Source organism: Nyctereutes procyonoides, unplaced genomic scaffold (genome assembly GCF_905146905.1).
Source record: "Nyctereutes procyonoides isolate TBG_1078 unplaced genomic scaffold, NYPRO_anot_genome, whole genome shotgun sequence".
In the NCBI taxonomy this organism is placed as follows: domain Eukaryota; kingdom Metazoa; phylum Chordata; class Mammalia; order Carnivora; family Canidae; genus Nyctereutes; species Nyctereutes procyonoides.
Genome location: NW_026575128.1, coordinates 21,086,530 through 21,102,791, shown reverse-complemented (window position 1 = coordinate 21,102,791; position 16,262 = coordinate 21,086,530). Strand labels below are relative to the sequence as shown.

Genomic DNA, 16,262 nt, shown 5'->3' with positions numbered 1-16,262 from the left:
AAGAAAATGTAAGCACTAATCTGGAAAGATACATGCAACGCTATGTTTATTGCAGCATTATTTACAATAGCCAAATTATGGAAGCAGTCCAAGTGTCCATCCATAGATGAATGAATAAAGATGTGGGGTGTGTGTGTGTGTGTGTATAAAACATATGTAGTATTAATGCTAAGTGAAAACAAAGACAAATACCATATAATTTTACTCGAGGAATTTAAGAAACAAAACAGAACAAATGAACAAACAAAAACATAGAGAAAAAGAAAATAGTCTCTTAAGTAATGAGAAGAAACTGGTGGTTGCAAAGGGAGAGTGAGTAGGGGGATGGGTGAAATAGATAAAGGGGATTAAGAGTATGCTTATCTTGATGAGCCCTGAGACATGTATAGAATTGCTGGATCGTTCTACTGTACATTTGAAACTAATATCCCTCTACATGTTCTCTCTCTCTCGCACGCATGCGCTTTCTCTCTCTCCCACGTATCATGCCTTTCCTAATTTTTTATTGGTCACCCATCGGCCTGTGCCTTGCTGGGTGGGGTCTAGGGAGGGGGTCACTATTCACCAGCTCCCTCCTTGGAGAGTGAGAAAGCCCTGCCCTACCTAGCCTTCCAAGTCAGAGATCAAAAGGGCAGGTGTAGACTTTCTCAGGTCAGCATGGGGTAACCAGGTAAGGGCACAGGTAGGGATCTAGAGCCCAAGCTTTCTACCTGTCAGCATAGTTGTGTTTGGACAGCCTTGCTGTCATCCACATTTTGGGCTTGATTGTGTCACTGTCCGGCTGCCACCCAGTGGGGCCGATTTCCCCACATTCATCTGTGTACAGGAAGTCCTGAACAGCTGCAGAGCTTCGTCCATGGAGCACACACAGGCAAATCACTGACAGTGATCTCGTGAAGGGCATCCTTGTTATGGATGATAAAGAGGCCCCTGTTGGCAATGCCCTCATCTTCCTTCGACATACCATAATCTTGTGACAAGTTTCTGGTTACATCTGCCAGCAGGCATGTTCAGGGGGTCCAAGACTCCTTCCTTCTTGGGAGGGTTGATCAAAGGCCAGGTGGGTAAACAGAGTGGACAGAGACCCCAGCAGCTTCCAGCCTAACTTGCCAAAGTGCTCAGCATGTTCTCTGAAAGTGATCTTCAGCCAAAAGATGATGTCCAGTGGGTACAAAAAGAGGACCAAAGTATCTCTCTCTCTGTAGTCAGAAACTTCACCTCCTTGAAGGTGACCTCCACCACAGAGATGGCTGGAAGTCCGGAGTGGGCTTCCCATGTGTATGTTGTCTGAGGCCATGACAAAGCTCCTTGAACAAGGACGGGTCATGCAGACTAGCAGACTCGTGATCATGCATTTCAGTGCCCCCATTATACTTCAATTAAAAAAAAAAGAAAAAAATGCTTTCTATCCTATAAATCATTCTCTTATTAACACTGTATAGGTATTAACACAATCCATCCTTTTCTATTTTTACATTTTTTTTTAATAAGGAAAGCATGGATCTTGAGTCATTCTCAGGAAATTTCAACAACTCCTCAAGTTAATACCTAATGGCTCATAAGTAGTATCTATAATAACTGAATTATTTTAGAAATGATGACCACAGTTACTATGACTTCTGTTATTTTAATTTTTCTGAGATTTTATTTATTTATTTGATAGAGAGAGCGAGCACAGGCAGGTGGAGTGGCGGGTAGAGGGAGAGGAAGGCTGAGCAGGGAGGCTGATTTGGGGCTTGGTCCTAGGAGCCCAATATCATGGCCAGAGCTGAAGGCAGATGCTTAACCGACTGGGCCACCCAGGTGCCTGTTACTATGATTTTAAATGTATGATTTCTAGGTAACTTTGAGTAAAAGTTTTCACAACTATAGTCTGATTTCCACGGGTAGAATACAAGTGATTTATTTTAACTAATTCTCCACAGCTGACCTTTTTTGCATTGGAGAATGTAAGAAACATCAAAAGAGGGACACCTGGGTGGCTCAGTGGTTGAGTGTCTGCCTTTGGCTCAGGGCATGATTCTGGAGACCCAGGATCGAGTCCCACGTCAGGCTCCCTGCATGGAGCCTGCTTCTCCCTCTGCCTGTGTCTCTGCCTCTCTCTCTCTCTCTGTGTGTGTCTCTCGTGAATAAATTAATAAAGTCTTAAAAAAAAAAGAAACACCAAAAGACTTTGGGTTTCAATTAAACTCCGTTATTCCTTATCACTCTTTGGCTATCAAGGACACAGGTTTGCTGCTGTTGCCTTTTCCAAGGGGTCCCTCTCCTCAGGCCTTCCATTTTATTCAGTGTTTTGTTTGCTTGTTTTAGAATGAATGGTTTAAGTGTCCGTCTCCCTCAAGGAAGAGGTTGAAACTGATTTACCTTAGTACCAATTGTGCCTATTCCAGGGATCCCTGGGTAGTGCAGCGGTTTGGCGCCTGCCTTTGGCCCAGGGCGCGATCCTGCAGACCCAGGATCGAAGCTCCCGTCGGGATCCCGGTGTATGGAGCTTGCTTGTGTCTCTGCCTCTCTCTCCCTCTGTGTGACTATCATAAAAAAAAAAAATTTATTTTTGTGCCTATTCCAGTGCCTAAAACCTAGTAGGTGCCTAATATATGTAAATTAAAGGAAGATTGACTGAATAAGCAGATGATGTAATTTTTACCATCTAGCCTGCCTCTCAAAGTTACAAAGTTCTTTTTTTTTTAAGATTTTATTTATTTATTAATGAGAGAGAGAGAGAGAGGCAGAGACACCGGCAGAGGGAGAGGCAGGTTCGATGCAGGGAGCCTGACGTGGGACTCAATCCCGGGTCTCCAGGATCAGGCCCCGGGCCGAAGGCAGGCGCTAAACGCTGAGCCACCCGGGCTGCCCACAAAGTTCTATTTTGAAAATAATAGTTTTTGACTAAGAAATACCCACATTTATTTTATATACAAGTGAAAAACTTAAGTTATCACCAACTAAGATGAAAAAGACTAGAAATCATAAATTGATCATGCAAGCCATGTTGCGATCAACATGGTAAAGTCAAGGAACTCTACATAGTTGGCATGAGCCTCCACCAGCACGCAAAAAAACCAGTTCTAATCCCAAAGAATAAAGGCTCACCATACTATGTAAAATATCAAGCATCCTAGGTATACCCTGGAGCTCACACCCTCAGTTTCTGGTTAGATGGGAAAATGCAATCCTAAAATGCATCACTGGGATGAAGTTACTATTGTAGAAACAGAATAGCAGTTTTAAGGACTGTCAAAGTTCCTGCCACAGGTTCCCCTTTGGTACATCAGAGTTTAGGTTCATGTTGGCAACAATCTCAACTTCAACTGTACCTTAGGAAGGAGAAAAAGAAAAGGGAGAAAGATGGCATCACTGCATACTATTTTCTAGGAATTCCATTGACTGCTCGCATGTATGTTATTTCTTTATCCAAAACATGTTTAGTGAAGGTCTAGTTGAGTTATGGATCATTTTATGTGCAAGGCAGACATAGAGGAGAGTATAAACTCTAGTGAAGGAGATGTCGAATTATATATAAAATAAGACATTGTAGGTACAATTTGCTCTATGAGAACATAGGACTCCCAACCTGGACATGAGGGCTATGGGAAAGCTTCCAGGGGAGGAAGCGGATTCTTAGCCGAGAACTGGAGGATGAATGAGAGTCAGCCAGAAGAACATTTTCAAAGAAAGAAAGATGTGGGCAGCTCAATGTATTTCTTTTATAAGCCATGTTGTTCAGGTCTGGGCTGGAGAATTTGAGAACTACTGTTGATTTTCAATTGTCATTTTGACAATGTCTTAAAGATTTGTTTATTTATGAGAGAGACAGAGAGAGAGAGAGAGAGAGAGAGAGAGAGAGAGAGAGAGAGAAAGCTTGGGTGAGAGAGGGAGAAGGAAAGAATCTCCTCAAGAAGATTCCCCACAAAGCACATAGCTCAACTTGGGGTTCTATCGCATGCCTCTGAGATCATGACCTGAGCCAAAAATCAGGAGTTGGACACTTAATGGGCTGAGCCACCCAGGTGCCCCTGACAATGTCTTATATGAACATCCTTGCTTTTGGTAGAATTCCCAAAAGGAAGGCATGGAGATATTCCCTCCCCCAGGCCCTGGAACTCAAGGGTCCTGTAAGGGATCAAACTCAATTAGAGAAGATGGTGCCTATAACATAGTCTTAGCCACAGTTGGTTGTTCTTATTTGCAACCAAATTCCCTGATAATTCAATCTTTAAAGGATTATGAGCAGAAAAGTGGCAAGGAGGCGTTTGCAGTTTAGGACAATTTGTCTGGCTATGCTGTGCAGTTTATAACATGAAGGAGGGTGGCTGGTCAAGGATTCTAGTTCTGGGAGTCTTCAATCAGCCAAACTAGAGATGCTGATGGCTACCTACAGTGGTGGCACTGGGCAAGGAGAATAGCCAGTGGCCTTGAGGGACATTGATGGAGAACTTATATAAAGGAGTTAGGGAGGAGGAAAAACCGTGGCTTTCTTCATTCCCATGAAAAACATTTACTGACCAACTTCTGAATATACATTATGGTGTATAGGCAACTATGTGGAAGAAATAATAGAGGGGCAGTAGTTAGGATTTTGTAGAGAGCAAATGGAGTCTCTGATGTCAAGCAGGAGCTTGTGTCAAACAGGGGCCAGTGTTAAGCAATGACGCAAGCAATTAAGGTACTGCAGCTAGGAGATATCACCCGGACCAGTGTTAGCTGACACCCCAGAACTGATTAGGGGCAGAACCAGAGGAGGTCTGCAGAGACCCAGAACAAATTAAATCCCTTTAAAAAGGGAAGGATTTTGGCAGCAAACTGTCAGACTCCCCAGACATGACCCCTCTATGTCTGATCACTTAAAAAAAAGGCGACTATCACCAAAGGCTCTGCCCAATGGATCTCCGAACAGGACTGAGATCCTTCACTGCTTGAACATAAGCAGCTGTAGGTGCCAAGATCTGACCTGGACCAAATCGAGGCCTTAGCTCAGCTGTGTGCCCATGGACTGACTTCACATGTGGTTCGTTAGCTTCCTGTACCCTTCCGTTATCTTTGTTGTGTGGCTTGTCTTCTGTTTTGTGTGCTGTGTATGAAGCCAAATTTAATCACATAATGAATTGCCATTTAGTTTGGAATCCTGAACCTGCTTTATCTTAGTGATTTAACTTTATGATTGAATAAAGTTGACATTGCGGTGCAATGACAACTCCTGTGTGCGCCCTCATAGCGTGCTCATGAGAGATTCAAATAAGCAAAAACCTTTTTTGAAGTGACTTAAACAGGAAGGAATTTTTGTGCTCATTTATCTGAGAGTTGAGAGATAAGATTATTGATTTAATCTAGTAGCTAAAGTTAAATCTCCCTGATATTTTTTGACTATTTCATCCTGTTTCTGTGCCTTTCCTTATTGGGATGATATGAATAGGATTAGAGCAGTTTGGAGCCAAAAATCTGTGCCCAAAAATGTTTGGAAGAAGCGGGTCATTTCTTTTTGTATCTGTCTCTTAAGGGAAAGTCCCTAATTTCCTACAGGTACAGAAAGCTTCTTCTCCTTCATCACTGTTGTATATTAGGGTATGTGTCCATTCCTGAAATATTTATTGTGGCTAGAAAATTACGTGTGTGACAGGCTTAGGCATGAGTTCCTCTAATAAGACTGATTAAGGAAAAAATATATAATAGTAATAAAAGGAAAGAGTGTTTATTACAAATAAACACTATTAGCAATTTCAGGGGACAAGATAGTGATAGAACATTAGAGTTTTTTTTATCACAAGAGAATATTACAAATAACTTTATGCCAATATATTTGAATAGATGAAATGGTCAATTTTGTATAAAAAAATAAGTTACTAAAATTGACTTAATAAGTAGAAAAATTGAATAGACCAGCAGCCATTAAAACACTGAACTGGTTGAGGGGGACGGACAAAAACCTTTCCCTAAAACAGGCAGTAGATCCAGATCATTGTATCCATTTTACCAGATGTTAAAGTTATTAGTAATCCTTATACTACCAAATTATTTTAGAAACAACAACAAAAAAAACCTATGGAAAACTGCCTTACTCATTTTATGAATCTAATATAGAACATATGGGAATTAGGCAATGCTATAAAAATTAAATTATAGTTAAATCTAACCTTTCAAAAAACATGAAGAAATAATAAAACAGAAATCAAATTCAACCCAGTGTAGTATTTAAAAAGAACTCAAAAATACCAAAAATGTTTATTCCAGGAATGCAAGGTTGGTACAAAATATTTTTTTAATTACCAATTCAATATAAGACACGGATCTATTAACTGAAAGATCATATTATGAGAAAAAAATAAGTGCTAAAAAAATTGAAAAACTAAGCACCCGTTTATTTAAAAAGCAATTTAGGAGTCAATATGAATGTCTTTACCTGATAAAGTCTAACAAAAAATCTATAGGAATATTATTCCTAAAAGCAAAATGCAAGAATCTTTCAAAAAGTGTTTTACTATCATTCAATTATTGAATACTGCATGGGATATCCTAGCCAATATTATAACTCAAGAAAAATAAATACGAAGCATGCAAATTTAAGAAGTCACACACACAAAAAAGGTCACAAAATAGTTGTTATTTACATAGAACATCCAAGACAATCTTAGCATTCAATCAAATAGAGAGTCCAGTAAGTTTCCTGGGGACAAGATCAACATAATGAAATCATTAGAATTCTTATAAGTAAGCAATGATAAATTAGAAAATGCTATGCAAGACATAAACATTCACAGTAGCAACACAAATTACATTTCCCTTTAGTACCTGTTAGAAGTAAATTTTTTTTTCTGTTAGAAGTAAATTTAATGAAAATTGTGTGACACATCAAAAAATATAAAATATTAAAATCCACAAAGGTGTATAGGTGGATAGATAGATGAGACTCATATTTAGACAGAAAGCAGAACATGTCCATATTGGCCAATTTTGGGTGGTGGGCACACTACTATGTGTTATACTACTTGTTGTACCTTACCTTGCTGTATTTTGTGTGTGTGTGTGTGTGTGTGTGACTTTTCAAAACAAATCAATAGAAGGAGTTTCATGGTTCTGAAGAGAAAAAAATACATTCTACTACATGAATCAATAACATAAATTTCCTATAATGCTTTTCAGAAGTAAAAGTTTGACACAAGTATTTCATCCCTAGAACCGAGGCAGAAATGTTTTGTAGAGTGTCTGCCTAAAAACATTTGCTGTTTGAAACCAGGAAATACAGAAGTCTATTCAAAAAGAACATAAAAAATAGGATGATAGGATTAAAGTCTTAAATAAAAACTACCAAAAACTACCAAAACTACTTCATTAAAATGATTGTCAATATAGAGTCTCAAGTATACAATAAAATTGTGATAGTCTCATCTCATTCAGAGAGCAAATCAAGCTAATGTGACTGAAAAGTGTTTATGAAGCAAAGTGAGGAAAGTTTTGAGGAAAATAATATTTTTCAAGTGTTTTCCAATGTATTTTTTAATAGTCTGTATTTTATTCCTAAGTACTACATTCATTTCTGCTAAGACACTAAATCATACATATCTTCTGTCTAAAAGTTGTATTAACACCTTTCAGTATATCCATGAAACAGAATTATTTTTTCTTCAGGAATTAGTGAAAGATATTGTCTCATCCTAGTTCCGAATATTATTAGATACTTGATGCCTTGGGATGATTTAAATTACTTTCAATAAGCTCAAGATACAGTTTTACCACATTGCTTCCTTGAACCAAAAGGAGAGAGAATTCCATATTAGCTTTATCTTCTCACTAAACTAAATTAAACTAAAATGGGAATGATACCAATTTTTTTAAAAAACAAAAAAAAACATATTTGGGGGTCAAATATTGGTATGTATGGGAACTTTGAATTTAGTTCTCCTCATAAGAGCTGAGAGCTTGGAAAATCATTGGGGGTTAAATAGAGGATCCAGACAACTTCATGGCAATGAACTATAAATCCTGAATATTTTCCCGCCCGAATATGTATCCTATTGTCTCAACTATTAAAATTCTACGTATAATTAAAATCCAATTTAAATTTTATTGTTTCTTAATGTTTTCTCACTTGATTAAAATTAGATATGATCTCTGCCCAAAAGCTGGTTTGGGGGTTTGTGTGAACCATGCTTGGAATAGTATTCTGCTGGATTTAGCAGAAGAACATTCAGATTATCTGGGTCAAGCCTCTCTCCAATGAATAAATGATGTCACAATGCTGCCAAATAGGCCAGCTTCTGCTTGAACACTGCTAAGTGCTTACAAACCTCAGCAGATACTTCACATGGCCCATCTAAGACACAGTATCTCTACCTCTGCTTCTCCTTACCCAAGCCAGAAAGCTAAGGAAGTATCATAAAAAAAAAATCCAGATTTACGTAAGGAGAGACATTATTGAGAAGAACGACTATTTCATTAGGAAGAACTCATTGGTCTCAGAAATCTAGAAACATCTCAAAATGAAACAGAAAAAAGGCTTTTCTTGTAGAGGGAGGGGTAAGCAGTAAGTAAAGAAAGTTAGCAAAAGAATGCAGAGCGAGCAGACCGTGTATTGCGTGTGGCTGGACAGAGAATGTCTTGTCTTGGGCAGTTACTTCTCCCCCACGCTGAGAGGGGGACGTAGATTTTTTTTCTGCATTTTGGTGCTTGCTTAGGGGGCAAGCTGTAGCTCAGAACCCTCTGGGGGAGAGGGAAGTCGGACTGAAGTTTGGCAGAAACAAAGCTATGATTTAGAAATGGTCAATTATGATCACTGGGTGCAAAACAATAATGTGCATCTGGAAGATGGTTTTGTGATGCTGTCCTGGCTGTTGAGATAAAAGCAGAAGATTATTTCTGCTTTTGTTTTCAGGATAAAAAGGAACCCGCTTGGCTGGCAAACATCTTCCATAGATATGACACCTACATGTGGAGAGCAATCCAAAGAATATGAAGAAGAAAGCTACGAATGAGGAGAGACGGTAGGAGCCAGATCACTTGGCATCATTGAGTCGGCATAAATGTCTAGACTGAGACTACTTTCTGCAAAATAAATAAATTAATTAATTAATTTAAAAAATGCTGTTAGGTTAAGTCACAATTTCTGTTACTTGTAACCAAAGATAATCTTAACTGATAGGAAACACATATTTAAGAATCTACTCTAAACTTTTGGCCAAAAAGCAACACCAATACATTCTTTTTTTTTAAGATATCCAAAATCGCCATTGTACTTTTCTTTCTTTTTTTTTTTTTTTGCCATTGTACTTTTCTTGAAAAAGTTTTCACATTTATAAATCCCCAGTCCTGTGGATTTTCATTGATTTTTTTCATACTTATTTTCAAAAATGAAATGAAAGTAAACAAATACATGTGTCTTTACAAGAAGCCAAATTTAATGTGTGCATATATATGTATGTGTGTGTCTGTGTTTTCATTCTGCCTTTTACATGGTAAATACTCTATAAATATTTTTCAGTAATTCCATCAAATTTCTAATTCTGACAAATTATACACATTGAGAGGATTTGGAAAGCTCTTTCAGTTTTAGTGGCATTTTAAAACATCACCACTGTGCTAATAGCTACGTGACAAGAATGAACTAAAACTAAATATGGATATCTTTCTGAAAGTCTTTTTTTAAAAGTTAATTGAATTATTTCAATTTGCATTAGCAAAGTACAATATTTGAAGAAATCCTATGGTGAAACCTCTTAAAAACGTAATGTCTCCTTTACCCATAACTTATCTGCTGGGTTTTTTAATTGCTCTAGGCAGAAACTGGAAGACCCCAACATTCGCTGTTGTCCATCATATAAGCGTTAACCAGGATGTCAGCAGTTTGAAGAGCATCCGGGAGTCAGAGGAGAGGCAAAGGGTAGCTCAGGACAACTCTTCCAGTAAAAAGTTCTACTAAATGAGGTGATTTTATCTGGAAGCAGCTTGATTCTACCAACCGACTTTGCTGAGGGTTGGTCTGGGTGCCCCTTTATGGTCCATGTTCATCTCCTAAGTAAATCTGTATCCCTCTTGGTTTACTAAGACCCTCCCTCATCGTAGCCATAAAGTTTCACTTTTTGAAGTTCACTAATTCCCTTCTATCAGATCCATGTGCACTTGAGGGTGATCAGAGTTGCAGCAGATAATAAGACCTGACTGGAGACCTGATGCTGCCTACGATGGAGTCTCCTAGGATCTGTAGAATGTTATATAAGGACAATGAGAAAGCAAAGACCAATAAAATCAATAAGTCACAGGGATGGAAAGTATAGCACAGGAAATATAATCAATACTATTGTAATCACTTTGCATGGTAACAGGATGGTAACTACACTCACAGTGGTGAGCATTTTGTAATATACATAATTGTCGAATCACTAAGCTTTACACCTGAACCTAATATTATATGTCAACTGTATGTCAATTAAAAAAAATGCTCTCTACCCCACATTAGGCTGTTTGATTTGCTTTGGCCAATGTAAGTAAAACTGACATGTGGTATTTTTGAGCAAAATATTAGGATCCTTCACGAGGCTATGCCATTTTTCATTTCAATTTTTGCCTGTCATAGGAGCTTCATGTACCAAGATGCTAAGGCCTGTTTTTCCAACTTGATCCTGGATTGAAGATGTGAAGTAGAGTCACAGCCAAACTGAAGGTAACATGTAACGTGATAAAAAAAAAAAATCATTATTTGTTGTTGTTGTAAGCCTTTGAGATTTGGGGGTTCTTTGTTATCAATCTAGGCTAAGCTGACTCATACCATACAGAGCATTATTCTAAATGGTAGGAATAAAAGTTAGAATGTCTTAAAAAAAGAAAAGGAGGCAAAGACCAGATAATATATCCTATTACTGTCATAGTTAAACAAATTCCCTTAGGAAAGATAAACATCAAAATAAGTTTTAAATGTGGCTCTCAATAGACTCATTATATGCTGAATGAGGAAAAAAAATAATCTAAAGAGGGATGCTATGTTATTATATATCAAAAAATTATATCTTTCAAGCGTAATGAATGACAGCAAAAGGTTAACATTGCCCATTCTTGGTATTTAAAATGTATTTTAAAAGGCTTGTAATTAGGAATTCAATCATTCATTCATTGATTTATTTGAGAGAGAGAGAGAGAGAGAGCTTGCACGCATGAAGGGAGGAGCTGAGAGGGAGGGAGCTGACCTCAGACTCTTGCTGAGGGTGGATCTCTACCTGGAGCTTGATTTCATGACCTGGAGAACAAAATGCAAAAGTCAGGTGCTTAACCAACTGAGCCACCCAGGTGACCCTAGGAATTCAATTATTCATAAGTAAATGCATCCTTCCCTATTTTGTGTGGCCAAACACAAAATTCATTATATTTTAGATATAAAACATTCAAACATTTTAAAACATTTTTTAAAAACATGTTTCTGGCAATTCACTTTGAATAATCCATTTTCTTTAGCAAAACTTCTGATCATGATATGCAAAATTAAGCTCCATATTAGGTGCTAAATAAAATACAATTCACTCAAAATCTCAAATATGTGTAATACTGAGTTTTCTATCAATGTATTATACTCCTCTTTATATAAGGACATATCCCTAAAGCCTTTATTTTTTTTTTAAAGATTTTATTTATTTATTCATGACAGACACAGAAAGAGAGAGAGAGGCAGAGACACAGGCAGAGGGAGAAGCAGGCTCCATGCAGGGAGTCCCACGTGGGACTCGATCCCGGGTCTCCAGAATCACGCCCTGGGCTGAAGGCGGCACTAAACTGCTAAGCCCCCCAGGTTGCCCTCACTAAAGCCTTTAAATAAAACCATCCTATATTGGAAAATGTTTGATATTTGAAACACACTCAATTCTGGGCCCTTTCCTGGTATTTATAAGTAATTCTTATCTGGAAGGAGAGATGCGTTTCTTATAAGGTTTTATAAAGAAAGGGCTAGATTTCTTTTTATTGTTTTTTTAAAACAATACTCAACTATTATATTGATGAAGTTATAGTGCAATTCTGTCCTCTGCATTTTGGCCAGGGTTTTTGACCATAAGAGCTCTGCAAATCAAGTTTATATGATGTTTATTGCCGAGGTCTGCAGATGGAGTTTAGGGAGGAACGAGACAAAGAAGAAAGAATTGGAGGGCAACTAAAAAAACCTACCTGTGGAACAGTATCTGTATATTTAATATTGAGCAAGGGATAATGCTTCTGCCAAACCTGCGATGTTTTTGCAGATCACTGGCAATGATTTGAGGAAAAGGAACATTTTTGTATATTCTAATTTACTCATTATCTCTTCAATTCCTCTCAGCTCTGATAGCTTTGAGAGAGCTAGAAAAATATGCTATTTGCATTGAATAATTAGAGCAGGAGACTTGAAAGTGTAAGCATTGCTTTCTTTCAAAGTAGAGGGCACGTCAAGCCAAATGGGTCATGGGGACTAATCCAAACAGTGTCCTGGCTGGGCCGGCTGGCTGACCCCAGCTTCCCTTGGCTCCTGCAGGGCCCTTTACACTGGGTGATTGAGGAACTGGAAAATAACAACCGGTCTTAGAGCAATTCAGAGTTCCTTCCCATGAATACTAGAGGAATGTAGTTTCTTTCCCTGAGGTTGTCAAGATTTTATGGGCAAAACTTTTTTTTTTTTTCTTTTTCTAGCCTCTAGCTCTAAGGCCTGCTCTGTTACCAGTGTAGGAATCAGACATCAAGTCAGATACCCCAAGAACATCCCTCGAGTTCTCTAGTAACTACTAAGGTGCTGCTCCATGTTTTCATCCGTTTACTCTAAACTCCTCCAACCATTATGGTTCATGATTAGCTCCTTCAAAACTTCCATCCTGGGGCTGGACTTGAGCTCGAGGGCCCTTATAAAGAGAAAGAACTCAGCAAACCAATGCAATTTTAGAGCTGAGAACAGGCTGACATTCTAGAGCTTGCATCACTGAAGCAGGAAGGCTCCATGTGTAGCAGTGTTTCATCTAATAATAATATTGTTTCCTCAAAGAAAAGAAAGTATAGGAAGGCAGTGAGATCATACCGAGGGGAAAACCACAAGTTCAGGAAAAGAGAAAATAAAACAGAAAATCTAAGTAAAGAAGGACAAGACCTGATTTAATGCTAGCCTATCGATTTCTAGACTGCTCATCTGAACTGCATTTCCCAGCAAACTCTTCTTGCTTAAGAATCACAATTCCAATTGATTTCAAAGATTATCTTGGATACTATGAACAACTAAAAGCTGACTTTAGCTCTCCGTATATTTGGATTTAGCAAACATTTTGTAATTAAGTTCTATGAACAAAATAAATTCATTCTGCTTTGTCAGTCTCTTTTTTATTATGGAAAAACAGTAAAGGGTGAAGTAATATGTAAAATGCCCAAGTATAAACACTTCTAATTCCAGAACCTGTTTATAAAATTGCATTGACCAAAAACATATTTATTTTTGTCATTTGTATTACCCTGGATGGCTTTTGCAACACTTAAATTTTCGTGCAGAATTCTTGTTTCTTATATTTTGAGAACAAATATTTTAGTGTTCTTTGCACTGGGAATCAAATTCAAAACTCCTCTAGCATCTTACAGTAAAATTTATTTATTTTCCTTCCAACACTCATTCTTCCTTACCAATATCTATATGAGAGATTATACATATGATTATATATATGATATTTTTCTGAGACATATGAATTCATACCATGACATATTAGGAGAGCTCAACATTTTGACAAAACAAAAACTTTTTTTTTGAGCATTTAGAACACACATTAGTTACCCAATGACTAATAGTCAATAATCTTTGAAATATAATGGCTAATAAAAAAATCCTAAAAACTTAAGGCATCAGAAAATGTTTTAAAATGACTGCTATTTATGTTTCCTAAAAATATGCTTTGTTCAAACAGAAACGTACCATTCTGTGCACATGAAAAAGTCTTTCCTGATGAAAGTTTAGCATCAAATGCTTTTTACTTGCAGCTTCAAAATCACAAGTGTCTTCAATTTCTCAATACAGTGGAAATAGCAACAGGAAATGGATATGGTTGTGAATTGACCTACTGAGGATCAGTGCAGGTGTTTGGACTCCCTTAAATGAATGCTCATTGTAAAATTCAAAATGACTAACAAAATAGCAGAAAATGCTAGATTGCTCAGTTTTTTCAAACCTATGTTTTCTTCACATGGATATGGACTTACCATCATTGGAGTTCAGGAGCTCTGAGATACGTAACACAGGCCTAAAAGCTCCATTAAAAGGTGTCAAGTTTTTCACGATTGTTTCAAGAGATGAAACATGAGGTTAAAATTTTAGAAGGTTCCTCCCAACTTTTTGGTTTATTTGTTATTACTATTTTCCTTGATTTTTATCTGTTCTCTAGTATCTTTGTCAAGGGGTGATGCTCTGCAGCAAGGGCACAGGACAGCAGGAGTACTCTGATGAATCAAGGAAATGCAGCCACTGGGGCAAGCGTTCTCCTCATTGGTTGCATGACGTCATTGAGAAAGCAACCCAGTCGCTGGCTTTTTCTCTATCCAGGTACATCTTGATATAGCCATCAACCCATTGGTTCTATATACGTGCTAGGAATTAACCTCTGGCAAAGCAGAGCAAGGCTCTGACCGAAAAAAATGGAAAAATCATAAAAGACGACAATAGAAATACATTATTTTCTTTAACCTTTTTGTTTACTTCAACATCCTCATTGGAAAACAAAATGAGCCATACGTGATATTTACTCAAAGGATTCATATTATCCATAAGGATATATCAAAGATTAATTTATTGCTACCAGATTAATCAGGTGTAGGATTTATACTGTCAGTTCTGCAAATAGATGGCCTATTCAAATATTCATTCATTCATTCATTCATTCCTTCAACAGTATTTATGGATAATATGTTGGTTCATAGAAATTCTTCTGTGTGCTGAGCATAAAGTAGTATATCTCCTAATACCAAAGACTTTCTATGTAGAGGAAGAAAACAGAAAATATGTAAGTTGACAAAGAAAGATGGTAATTTCGTAAGTGCCCTGATTGACAATAAAACCTGATGCTGTAACACAGTGCCTAAGATAGGAGGGAAACAACTTTAGAGTATTCAAGGAAGGACTTTCTAAGAAAGTAGCACCTGAGTCGTGCACTTTGGGTTTTCAAGTTCCCATCTATACCAGATTGCTTTAGGCGCAGGGAATCGGAGTTTCCTACCTATGCATATCTCATAACACCCAGCAAATTGCCTGCTTGGAACAAATGCTTCTGATTGCCTGCCCTCTGCTTGTGAAGAGGGCAGAGATGAGGAGGTGAAGTCTGTTCTCTCTCTCCCACATTTTTTTAGACAAATGAAGGAGAATGTGTACAACCAGGAGAGAAAAAAATTGGAAGCACACGGAGTCCTCTCCTTCCCCAGGAGGAGAGTGACATATCTAATTGGTTCATTAGAGAAAAGAACCTAAGCCTGTCAATCCCTGCCCTGGTATTTCTTTCTAGCAGTTTCTCCTCAAGATGCACATTTTCTCTGTTTCCTGAAAGCAGTCTCTGCCTCCATCAAGGGGAGGCATCTGCATTTCTGAGTATATGGATTTTATTCTGAAGGAAAAAATAAAAGGAAACCCAGTTGCAGACCCGTATCTGAAACACATTTTCTGTTTCAACTTATTAATAATAAAACTGTGGTATTTTTAGCTCTGTCTCTCTCCTCCTCCATCTTAAAAAAGCAAAACAAAACTCAAGATTGCTTAATGAATGAACGAATGAAAGAGTGTACATCAAGTAGAGGTTATAACCCGCCCACTTATCTCGGCCTTCTATGTGGGCTTATTAAAATCACTGCTCTTGGAAGATTGAGGAAATAAAGCAAGAATCTAAATCAGTAACTTCTTAGTAGAATTGCCTCATCTGGCAGCCAAGATATCCACAACAATGGGGCAAAGATATGTTTTAATTTTTTTTCTCCAAACTAAAGACCCTCTTAACTTGAAAGAATAGAGGTCTGAGTGCTAAATATCTTTGCAACCAAGATTAATGAGAAGTTACACCAGGGAGAATGCTTTACATACATAAAGAGGTAAGTTCCATGCATTTCTAATCAGCCAAGTATCCTCATTTATTTCAATACAACTTTGTGTGCCTGAAGACTGATATTTGAGAAGCTAGGAATTTTAAACACTTCTTTAACTCATTAGGAAGAGCTTATTGGATCTTATTTGGGGGGGGGGATCTTTTAAGAAATATTTGACATCATCAAAATTAAAGTTATTGAGGAAAACATACAGTAATTCTCAA

At 37.7% G+C, this 16,262-nt stretch overlaps 1 pseudogene; it reads right to left on the bottom strand.

The window, feature by feature from the left end:
* Positions 1-706: 706 nt before the first annotated feature.
* On the bottom strand, positions 707-1,297 carry LOC129520616 (peroxiredoxin-2-like; annotated as a pseudogene).
* Positions 1,298-16,262: the final 14,965 nt, after the last annotated feature.